The sequence below is a fragment of the Octodon degus genome, unplaced genomic scaffold (genome assembly GCF_000260255.1).
Source record: "Octodon degus isolate 3935 unplaced genomic scaffold, OctDeg1.0 scaffold00141, whole genome shotgun sequence".
NCBI classification, from domain to species: domain Eukaryota; kingdom Metazoa; phylum Chordata; class Mammalia; order Rodentia; family Octodontidae; genus Octodon; species Octodon degus.
The window spans coordinates 1002472-1014359 of record NW_004524717.1 but is presented as its reverse complement, the minus strand read 5'-3'; positions in this window follow the sequence as shown (position 1 = coordinate 1014359).

The window sequence follows — 11888 nt, the reverse complement described above, 5'->3', positions numbered from 1 at the left end:
AACATTGGTATGCATGTATCACTCTAGTGTGATGTCTTATGCTATTGGGGAAGGTACCTACCAGGAGAATTGCTGGGTCATACAGAATTTCTAACTTCAGTTCTTTGTGAAATCTCTGTACTGATTTCCATAATGGCTGTAGTAGTTCCCATTTCCACAGACAATGAAGGTGGGTTCCTTTGACTCCCCCGCCTTAACAATATTTTATTGTTGGATTTCTTAAAGATTGTCATTCTTCCGGAGTAAGATGTGACCTCAAGTTTTTCGCAGTATAGAAGCTTTTTAGTCTGATAGAATCACATTTATTGATTTTTTCCTGTTATTTCTTGTATGATTGAGGTTCTGTTTAAACATTCCTTCCTACACCTATTTCTGCAAATGTTTCATCTATTTTATCTTTCAAGATGTTTAGTGTTTCTATTTTGATGTTTAGAATTTTGATCCATTTTTATTTTAATGTAGTATATGGTGAGAGATAAACGTCCAGGTTCAATGTTCTGCAAACAAATAAGGAGTTTTCCAAGCACCACTTGTTGAATAGGCTCTCTTTCCTTCAACATTTGCTTTTAGCTCCTTTGTCAAAGATGCAAAAATCCCCAATAAGATACTAGCAAATAGAATAGAAAAAAAAACATACATCATGATCAAGTAAGTTTCACCCCAGAGAGGCAAGCATGGCTCAACATTCATAAGTCAATCAAGGTAATGCAAGGTCAAAAACCATATGGTCACTGGGCATGGTGGTGCATGCCTGTAATCCTGGCACTTGGGAGGTTAAGGCAGGAGGATTGCTGTGAGTTGGAGGCCAGCTTGGGCTATAAAGTGAGTTTAAGGACAGTCTGAACTACACAGCATGATCCTTTCTAAACACAAACATTGAGGATTAGACAACAAAGAGAGGTCAAGGAGAAAAGCTAGGAAACATGACAGGGACAAAGCCATATGTTTATATGCACAAGATGGGTAAGGCAATGATCCTGAGAATCTTCAACCTGTTTTTGAAAATAGCAGTTAATTAGTAGGATTCTCACCCTGGCTAACTATATATTCTCATACCTGTGAACTAAGCAACTGCACTGAAGATAGCAATGTGTAATTGTATGGTCGTGCTTGGAGTGCTTGTCATTCTGGTCTTCTAAATAGGTACTGCATGTCATGGCATACCAATTATTGCCATACTGTCTCTCAAGTGAATGTTTAAAAAAAAAAACCAGGGTAATAAGTGAAAAAAAGAGACAAGAAAAAAATGTCACAGGACTGTCCTGCTACAATGCTGTATATGGTTAGATTTCTAAATTTCTGTGCAAAAAAATTGTAACTGTTTATTCCTATTTTTTAATATTTTTTGAATTTTTTTCTTTATATTATGTAGGGACTTAAAGTTTAACATATCAATACTTGATGGAAAATACCTGTTCCATGATATACCTAAGATGTTTGATATTCAGACAGATAGTTAGGTTCAACCCAACTGCATATATTGTAGGGTAACAATAAGCTTCTCTTCTGGAGGGTTAACAACCTAAGTTTGCAGACCAAAAATTAGAGAAATAGAAGGGCTGCAAGGACAGCCAGCATTTTAACCTTAGCCTTTCAAGGTCAGTGAAGACTGAAGACATAGGAGAACCTATCTTGTAACATCATGTAATTCAGTTGTGTCCCAAATTTTCTGATCAAGGAGATTATGGAGCCACAGAGCAATGTGATCAATGACATAGAGTGTGCCTAAGGAGAGTCACATGGAGAGAAAACATTCTCTCAGGCTTTCTTTAATATATATATATATATATATATATACTTTTATTGAGAAACAAACAGCAATGAGATAGTTTCAAAACTGATCAGTAGGACAGCTCAACAATCAACACATTACATATTGTTATCTTCTTAGTGGTTATTCATAGTACAAGATGCTGACATGATATCCTGTCCAAACACTATTAGTACAAATCTTTCTTCTCACTGAATTAAGAGAAAGTAGTTGTATATCTATCCTATTTTGTATATACAGATACAAAATGATCATTCATTTTGTAGTTTTGTTTAGTTTAGTTTTGTCAGAGAAGGGTATTCCATTGTCATTTAAATATTGTAGGTGTGTGATTTCAGCAAAATATTCCAATATAGTCCAGTAGTCCATAATAGTAGTGGGTCATCCACAGGACTGGCAATGTCAAAAGCTGTTGACCTGAGCCCTTTACAGCCCAGCATACCAACATGGCTTCACCCCTTATACTTTTTTTTGTTTGTTTGTTTTGTTTTTTTCACCTTTCTGCTGCATGGTTAAGACCAAAAGAAAGCAAGACCTATATAACAAGAAGTGTAACTTATGCATCTGATAAAGCCAGTGAAGTCCCTTCAGGATTTATCCTGTAACCCTGTACTGCAGTTTGTAGATCCTTTTTCAGTGTCATCCATGAGGATGAGTCATGGCCATTGCTTGACCAATTTGCTCTCTGTGAAAGCCTGAGAGAATGTTTTCTCTCCATGCAACTCTCCTTAGGCATACTCTACATCGTCGATCACATTCCTCTGTGGCCCCATAATCTCCTTGATCAGGAAATTTGGGACACAACTGAATTACATGATGTTACAGTATAGATTCTCCTATGTCCTGAGTCTTCACTGACCTTGAAAGGCTAGGGTTAAAATGTTGGCTGTCCTTGAACCCTTCTTTTTCTCTAATTTTTGGTCTGCAAACTTAGGTTGTTAACCCTCCAGAAGAGAAGCTTATTGTTACCCTACAATATATGCAGTTGGGTTGAACCTAACTATCTGTCTGAATATCAAGCATCTTAGGCATACCATGGAACAGGTATTTTCCATCAAGTATTGACATGTTAAGCTTTAAGTCCCTACATAATATGAAGAAAAAAATCAAAAATTATTAAAAAATAGGAATAAACAGTTACAATTTTTTTGCACAGAAATTTAGAAATCTAACCATATACAGCATTGTAGCAGGACAGTCCTGTGGCATTTTTTTCTTGTCTCTTTTTTTCATTTATTACCCTTTTTTAAACAAACATTTACTTGCTCTCAGGCTTTCACAGAGACCAAATTGGTCAAGCAATGGCCGTGACTCATCCACATGGCTGATGTTGAAAAAGGATCTACAAACTGCGGTACAAGGTTTCAAGATAAATCCTGAAGAGATTTAACTGACCTTGTCAGATACAAAAGTTACATTTCTTGTTATATAGGTCTTGCTTTATCTTGGTCTTAACCATCCAGCAGAAAAGTATAAAAACAAAATCTAAAAAGTAAAGCCATATTAATATGCTGAGCTGTAAAAGGCTCAAGTTAACAACTTCTGACATTGCCAGTCTTATGGAAAGTCCACTACTATTATGGACTACTGGACTACATTGGAATATTTTGCAGAATTCACACATCTACAATACTTAAATGACAATGGAATACCCTTCTCTGACAAAACTAAACAAAAAAGGGGGATGCAAATGAACGACCATTTTGTATCTGTATATTCAAAATAGTTCGGATAGATATGCAGTTGCATTCTCTTAATTCAATGAATATTTATTCTAATAGTGTTTGTGAGTGTTTGTGGTCAGGATATCATGTCTGCACCTTGTACAACGAATAACCACTAAGAATATAACAATATGCAATGTATTAATTATTGGAACTGTGTTAGTAATCAGTTCTGAAACTGTCTCATTGCTATTTGTTTCTCAATAAAATTATTTTAAAAAATAAAAATTAAAAAATAAGCACAAACAAAATATGATCATATCAGTAGATGCAAAAAAGGCTTTTGACAAAGTCCAATGTGCTTTCATATTAAAAACACTGAAGCAAACAAATACAAAAGGAGCATATCTTATTATAATAAAAGCTATTTATGATAAACCAATAGACAACAACATACTAAAAGGGAAAAACTAAAAACATTTCCCCTCAAATTAGGAGCAAGACAAGAAGGCCCAGTATCAGCTCTTCTATTCATCATAGTACTTGAAATATTAGCCATAACAGTCAAGCAAGAGAAAGAAATAAGAAGATACAAGAAAGAAAGACTTCAAATTTTCATTATTGTAGATGACATCATACTGTACACAGAAGACAGAAAGAACTGCACAAAAATCTATTAAAATCAATAACAAATTTAATAAAAGTGGCAAGATACAAGATCAACACAAAAACTTACTACTGTTAGTGTATACCAACAAAAAACATAACAAGAAGAAAATTCTAAAAACCATAACATTCACAGTCACTTTAAGAAAAATGAAATATCTAAGAATTAACATAAAAAAGGGAAAGATCTCTACAAAGAAAACAACAGTACTCTGAAGAAGGCTGTTGAAGAGGACATCAGAAAAAAGAAAGGTGTTCCCTGCTTCTGGATGGTTAGAACCAGTATCACCAAAGTATCCATTCTCCCAAAGAGGATGTACAAATTCAGTGCAGTCCCAATCAAATAACCAATAGCACATTTTACAAAACCAGAGAAAATATTCTAAAATTCATATGGAACCAAAGGAGCTCTGGATAGCAAAAATAATTTTGGGCAACAAGAGCAAAGCAAGAGAGCATTATCTGACTTCAGGCTATAATACAAAGTGACAATGATAAAAATGGTATGGTATTAGAACAAAAACAGATACATGGATCAGTGGAACAGAATCACAAATATAGGTCCCTCCCCAAGCACATTTAACTATCTGATCTTTGTAGCCAACTTTTCTATGTTGCAGTGAAAGGTGAGCTTTAGTTGTAGTAGCAGCATTTCTGAAGTCTTCAATTTGATGGAAGTGAACACTAACTAGAAAGATGGGATTTTTAAGTTAATTACATACAAATACTTTTGAGTTTGTTCATGTTTTGTTTTGCTTTGCTTTTGCTTTGTTTTGTAGTACTGAGGATTGAACCCAGGCCCTCTCACTTTTCTTCCAGGGAACTACACTCCACTGTTTCTCAAATTTTATTTGGAGAGAGGGCTTTAAGTTGGTTGTACTCTTCCTTTCTCAGTCTCCTGAGTAGCTGATGGGTTAGCTTTCATTTCTTAATTCAACAATGAGAATGATTGTTTAAACAAATGATGAAGTTTTAACAATATTATGCGAAGGCCAGGATTTTTCCAACACCTTTGAAGGTATTGAAATTATAATCTTGTGTTCCAGAATTAATGTATTAACACTGACTCAACAGCTCAGCTCCATTTTAGGAACAGGCCATTTTAGGAATGGCATAGGCCATTCCTAACATTTACCTAGAGTTTATAATTGCACTACCCTCTACGTTATAAGGCAAATATTAATATTTTGTCCAAACTGAGTGAAAACCAGGAAGAGATAAAGCAAAGACTAAAGCTCCACTTTGAATGTGCTATGATACTAAGGGTCAGAAATGAATGAGGCACTTCATGCTAAGCATTTCTGCACTTCTGCACTAATCTACTGCCAGGATTAGTTCTATTGCTTTAGAGAAATAATGAGCTCAAGATACTGCCTCAACCATAAGCTAAAATTTCCTAATATTGATTAACTGTCACTGTGAATTAAATGAAGCTGTGCTGCTTAACCAGTGATATCCATCATTCCCTCCTTATCAAAAGAAACTTCTTAAAGAGTCTGCAGCACTCAGTGTAGAGTGGCCACCAGACCCTACAACTTCTCAGCCTGGGGGAAGCTGTACCCAACCTAATCAGGCCTGTGAGATCCTCCTTCCTATACAGTGACTTGAAACAAAACCAGAGTCCAAGTCAATTAAATAGGGTTGGTGGAAAGGTCACATAGTTACGTAGACTACTCGGCACATTAAAAACCAAGCAACAAGTAACCTATGATGATCAGCATCTAGGAGGCTGTCTGAGAAAGCAGGCTGAGTGGGAAATAAGGCAAGTTATAGAGAAATTTGACTCAGAAGCAGGATGCAGGCATCCGGTGCTTTCCAGTTTCCTGATCCCTATAATACAGTGCTGTACTTCTGACTATTTAGTTAACCAAATTAGTTAACCTTAACTAATTTCCCCTTACATTACCATTTTTTAAAATTAATTTTATTGAGAAAGAAATAGCAATGAGATAGTTTCAAAACAGATTAGTAGGACAGTTACAATAATTAATACATTACATATTATTATCTTTGTAACAGTTATTCATAGTACAAGATGCAGACATGATATCTTGTCTAAACATTATTAGTACAAATCTTTCTTCTCATTGAACTAAGAGAAAGTAGCTGTATATCTATCCTATTTTGTATATACAGATACATATATTTTGTTTCACTACAAAATTGTCCTTCATTTATATCCCCCTTTTTTGTTTAGTTTTGTCAGAGATGGGTATTCCATTGCCATTCAAATATTGTAGGTATGTGAATTCAGCAAAACAATCCAATATAGTCCAGTAATCTATACTAGTAGTGGGTTATCCTCATGACTGGCAATGTCAGAAGTTGTTGACTTGAGCCTTTTACAGCTCGGCGTGTCAATATGGCTTTACTTTTTAGACTTCATTGTTATTCTTTTCTGCTGGATGGTTAAGACCAAGATAAAGCAAGACCTATATAACAAGAAATGTAACTTCTATATCTGATATGGTCAGACAAATCCCCTCGGGATTTACCCTGAAACCCTGTACCGCAGTTTGTAGATCCTTTTTCTGTGTCAGCCATGTGGATGAGTCATGGCCATTGCTTGACCAATTTGCTCTCTGTGAAGCCTGAGAGAGTGTTTTCTCTCTAGGTGACTCTCTTTAGGTACACTCTACTTCATCGATCACTTTCCTGTGTAGCCCCATAATCTCAGTGGTGTCCCAAATTATCTGTACATAAAATTGTGAAAGTGAAAACTATTAGTGTTCACACTGTTATCATCATCATTTCATGTGTGTGCACACACATACACACACACACAAGCTCGAGAGCACTGATGCGTGGGCGCACAGGCAGATAACTAGTGCTACAGCTAGTACAGAATTACATAAGCCAGAAAAACTCAATTTGGTTTATATTTTAAAAGAAGACAGTTGCTCCAGATGGGAGTCAGAATTAAAGAAATACCAAGAACAAATCATTTTGGACAGAAGTTCTAAATATTTGGTGAGAATAAAATAAGATAGGCCCTGGGGATATAGCTCAGTAGAATATGCACTTGCCTGGCAAGCACAGAGTCCTGAGTTCAAAGCCTGGTACTGAAAAAAAAAAAGTTTGAAGGTAGTTGCAACACTGAATGAGATATTAGGACAGATTTCACAAAGTCGGGTTGTCTTAGTCACTTTCCTCTGCACTGGAACAAAATACCTGACACCCACAACCTAAAGGAAGAACAGTTTCTTTCAGCTCACGTTTTAGAAGTCTCTGCCCTTGCATGGTCACTGGGCTCCTGATGCAGTTAGTGTGGAGGAGGGTCTGTGAGAAGAAAGATGCTCATCTCCTAGCAGCCAGCAAGTTGAGAGTAAAGGGAGAGTCGGGGGGGGGGGGTAGCATCCCCTTCCAGGTCACACCCTAGTGACCCCTTCTTCCTGCCAGACCTCTTCTCCTCACTCCAGACCAGCTGTAAAGCCCCTTAATCCCAGGCCCTTCCATAAGCCCTGACTCTGAGAGCGTGAGGCTTTGAAGGACTATTCACATACAAACCATGGCACAAGCCATTTGTTGACAGTTCATTTTTCCTTTGGAACTTTGGTGAGTATCATTTTTCTCATTAATGAAATGAAATCCTATGCTGAGGCTGGACAGCCTTACTGGGGTTACAGCAAATTCCCACTTCCTTTCATTCACCAGTGCCTCTCAGCAGGGCTCTAATAACATTTTCAATGGAGCAATTCCTCATTATGCAGAGCCATCTCCTAGGCCGCAGGATATATAACATCACCAGTCCCCAGACACTAAATGACACAGCACCTCTTAGTCATCGTGACAACTGAAAACACAATCCATACATTCCCAAATGCCCCGTGACTGGGCAGCATACTGTTGGCAGTTGACTACTACTGATCTAGTCATTAATAAACTCATTTCTATTAATTATAGTGGAGTAAATTTTGATGAAGACAGTGGCTCATAAATACAAATATCAAATTACTTTTCTTTTTCTTGAAGCATTCAAGTCCATCGGTTGTGCTATCCCTGATAGCAAACATGATGTTTGTTTCACAATGCATGATGACAGCAGATTGAAGCATAAGATGGTATCCTCCTACTTTTGCACAAACTCCTGAGAAGGAAAATGGGTAATGACAGCTAAAATCAATAGGTAAATGGAATCAGCATTCTATGAAGCACATGGAATAGGCAGTAAGAAGAAAATGGGCCTCAGTGTAAAGAGGAGGGCTAGGCTAAAAGAAGATCTGAGGAAAGCTCATGGCCTCCAAAAGGCAGTAATAAAGGGAACATGCATGCTGTTATTATGAAGGCTAAGACAGAGGTAGAAGCCAATAGTTTTCATTTTGAGTTCCTGATGTATTCGGGCACCAGTCAGAAGACGTTGTTGCTCTTGGACCAATAAAGCTAGGTATTGCTTCACATCATGTAGTTCTTCAAAAATTGTGTTTCAAATTTTAAAAACAAGACTTATGTATGTGTCCTCCCTCTAATACCTTGGATATTAATCTCCTCAATAATCACAGGAGTCGCTCACCCATACTCTTCATGCTGTATGACCCCATCAGCTCCTCGGTGAACCACTAGACCACTCCACCATCACCCCCTTCTCCATCCTGTTCCTCTCCACTTCTTCTATCACCATTCCATAGACTATGCGTATCCATCAATTTATTTATCCAGATATCTAAGATGGAGGGCAGTAAGTCCTCACTGGAATGTAAACTTCATGAGGGAGGGAACTTTTTCAGTACCTAGATAACAACACTTGAGAATTAGCTACTCAATAAATACTAAATGCATATGTAAATGAAAACATTCAAGAATAAATCAGATAGATATTTAATGAGTATATAGCAAGCATTTGTCTAAGTAGCTCTTCAACATGAAAAACAGGCACAGTTGCACACTATGGTTCTAAGACAATGTCTCAGTCTAGCTGGGCTACAGGGAAGGGCCATATTCAGGTCTTCCTGCCCCCCTCCAAGTCAAGTAGCAGCTGACCTCACCTGGTCACTTCCAACAGCCCAGTGGAGAGACACAGGTGCCCCTACCTTTATTCAGTGTTCCTAGACATCTAAAGATGGTGAATTTTTTTGCGTATACTTTTTGACCACCTATGTTTTTCTCTTGAGAAACCTGTTCAGTTCATTTTCCCATTTATTGATTGGATTATTTGTTCTTTTGATATTAAGTTTTTAAGTTCTTTATATATTATAGATATTAATCCTCTATCAAGAGAGGCTGGCAAATATTTCTCTAACTGGGGGATCATCTCCTCACTCTGTTGATTGTTTCCTTTGCTGTACAGAGCTTTTCAATGCAATGCAACTACATTCATTAATTCTTGCTATCATTGCCTGAGCTACTGGTACTGCAGGCAGGAGGATTATGGTTTAAGACTAACCTGGATGATCTGTAAGACTGAGCCTTTGAAAAATGGTGGTGATAATGGAGATGACCAAGATGAACTTTTCAAGGATGTTTTTTGTCAACATTTTGCTAATGTCCAGACTTTGCCCAAGGCTGAGATTAAGGGTGGTGGGCTGGTTAATCTGGTAAAAAAAATTTTGAAGGGACAGCCAGATAGCTCAGTGGACTAAAGCACCTGCTTTGGCAGAGCACAGCACCTGGGGTTCGATCCCTGGTATGCCACACTGGCCCTGCACCACCCAGGGTGCACTGAGATGGCAATTGAGACTGGGCATGGTGGCATGCACCTGTAATCCCAGCGCTTGGGAAGCTGAAAACAGGAGAATCACTACAAGTCTGATCTCCATAGTGAGACCCTGTAGGCCCTGTACTAAATACAAAAAAAAAATTTAAGGCAGTTTAACATTGAAGCAGAGGCATAGCTACTCTTGGGGGGCTTTATCCAGATCTATGTTGAGATGCAAGAGCAAACAGCTGGCCCCTGTTCCCTGACCTCAAAGACTCATGTACACCCCTTTACTCAAAAAGGCATTTGGTCCATCACTAAGAGTTACCAAAGTTTCAACAGTTTCAGTGTTGCTGAAAAGCCCAAATCCCAAGTCTCCTCTGAGGTTTAAGGCAAACTCTTAGCTGTGAGTCACTGCACAAATGGGAAGAAATTTAGTACTTCTAACATTTAATGGCACAGGACAAATTTTAGCTTTCCAAAAGGTACAAACAAGGGGATACAAAGCATTGGGACTAAAACAAGTAAAAATCCAGCAGGACAAGCATTTTTTTTTTTTTTTCAATTTGGAAGCAGTGACTTTATTAACTGACAAAATCATAAAAACCCCATGGTAGATACCTTAGTTCATCCTTCTAATAAGCCTGTTGATCTGGTCTTCTCTATTTCTAGCATCTCTACCTTCAACAAAATGGGTGGTCTTTTTCTTCATTCTACCTCGTGGAGATGATAACTTGTATGGCCACAGGAAGTTATTTGCCTCTCTGAAGCATTTTCCAACAGTATAGATCTTATGAATCAGATCCTCCATGCAGATAATTCCAGCAGGGCAAACACTAATTCCCATAGTTCTATGTGCAGCATCCCAGGCCATCTTTGGCAAGTTGTGAGCTCCAAGCAGCTTGAGTGGTTCCATCACTATTGCAGTTTCAATGGTTGTAGCTCTCGTGGCTTCTCTCTTGAGCCAGCTCTGCTCCTTCCCTGCAGTTTTCCTCAGATGATCCATATCCCTGGCTTTGTCAAACTTCTGTATTCTCCACTGCACCTTTGGCTTTGTACTCTACCTTCACACACTACCTTCTCAGGGGCATACTGCCTGACCTCCCAGGCCTTCTTCTGAAATATGAGTGGAAGTCTTCTACCGCCACATTCTGCATGCACTTAAACAAATTCTCTAGGTTGCAGCCATTCTGGAACATGGTACTCTGTAGCTTTCTTCTCAAAGCAGTCTTTCACTTTTGCAAAATTTAGGTTACAAAAGGCTGAGTCCTGCTGCTTCTCATGATGGCTTCAGGGCATCTTTCTGGAGCTTCTGTGCTCCCCTGTGCCTACTGGACCTCCCCAGACCAAGCCCGGGCCTGCCATGTGAGTGAGACCTTGTGTCACATGGGTGAGACCTTCTGCCATGCTCTTGGGACCCCTCTACCCCTCTGGAGTCACTCCAGGCCCACCATGTGAGTGAGACCTTCTTCCACACTCTCAGGACCCCTCCATACCTCTGGAGTCAGCCCAAGTCCGTTGCATGAGAACTTTTGCAGCCCTCTCAGGACCCCTACAAATCCAGCCAAGCCCAGGCCCTACAAGTGTGTGGGAGGGCATCCACACTCCTCTGAGCCCCTTGGACCCCTCCAGACCCAGCCCAGGCCTGGCATATAGGCCTGGGGTGAAACTCTGCAACTGAAGTCCCTGCAGAGAGACTAGGGGCCAAAACCACCCAACTAATCCAGGAGCAGAACATCTGGCCAGAGGGGCACAACAGTTTCACTCCCAAGGGCTGCAGCAGGAAGAAACTGAGCACAGCAGCCAGACCCAAGCCAGGCGCAACTGAATGAACTCAAACTTAGTAGATCTGCACCCGAATTTCAGTAGGTGCTAAGGTTATATATAACTGCACCAAAGCTCTACACCAAAGCTCAGAGGTCAGTGCTATACAAAATGACAAGGAGGAGCAAAATGCCCACCCAGAACAAGTGCAGAGGACACTAGCACAGAAGAAATTGGAACTCACACAGCTGAAATGTCTGAATCAATAGCGTCTGAAGAAAAGAAACAACTGCAGAAAGGTATAGAGGAACTCAAATCAGAAATAACCTTTGAAATAAAAAAAGAAATCTCTGAATTAAAAGTGTCTGCAGTAAAGAATCAAATGCAGAAA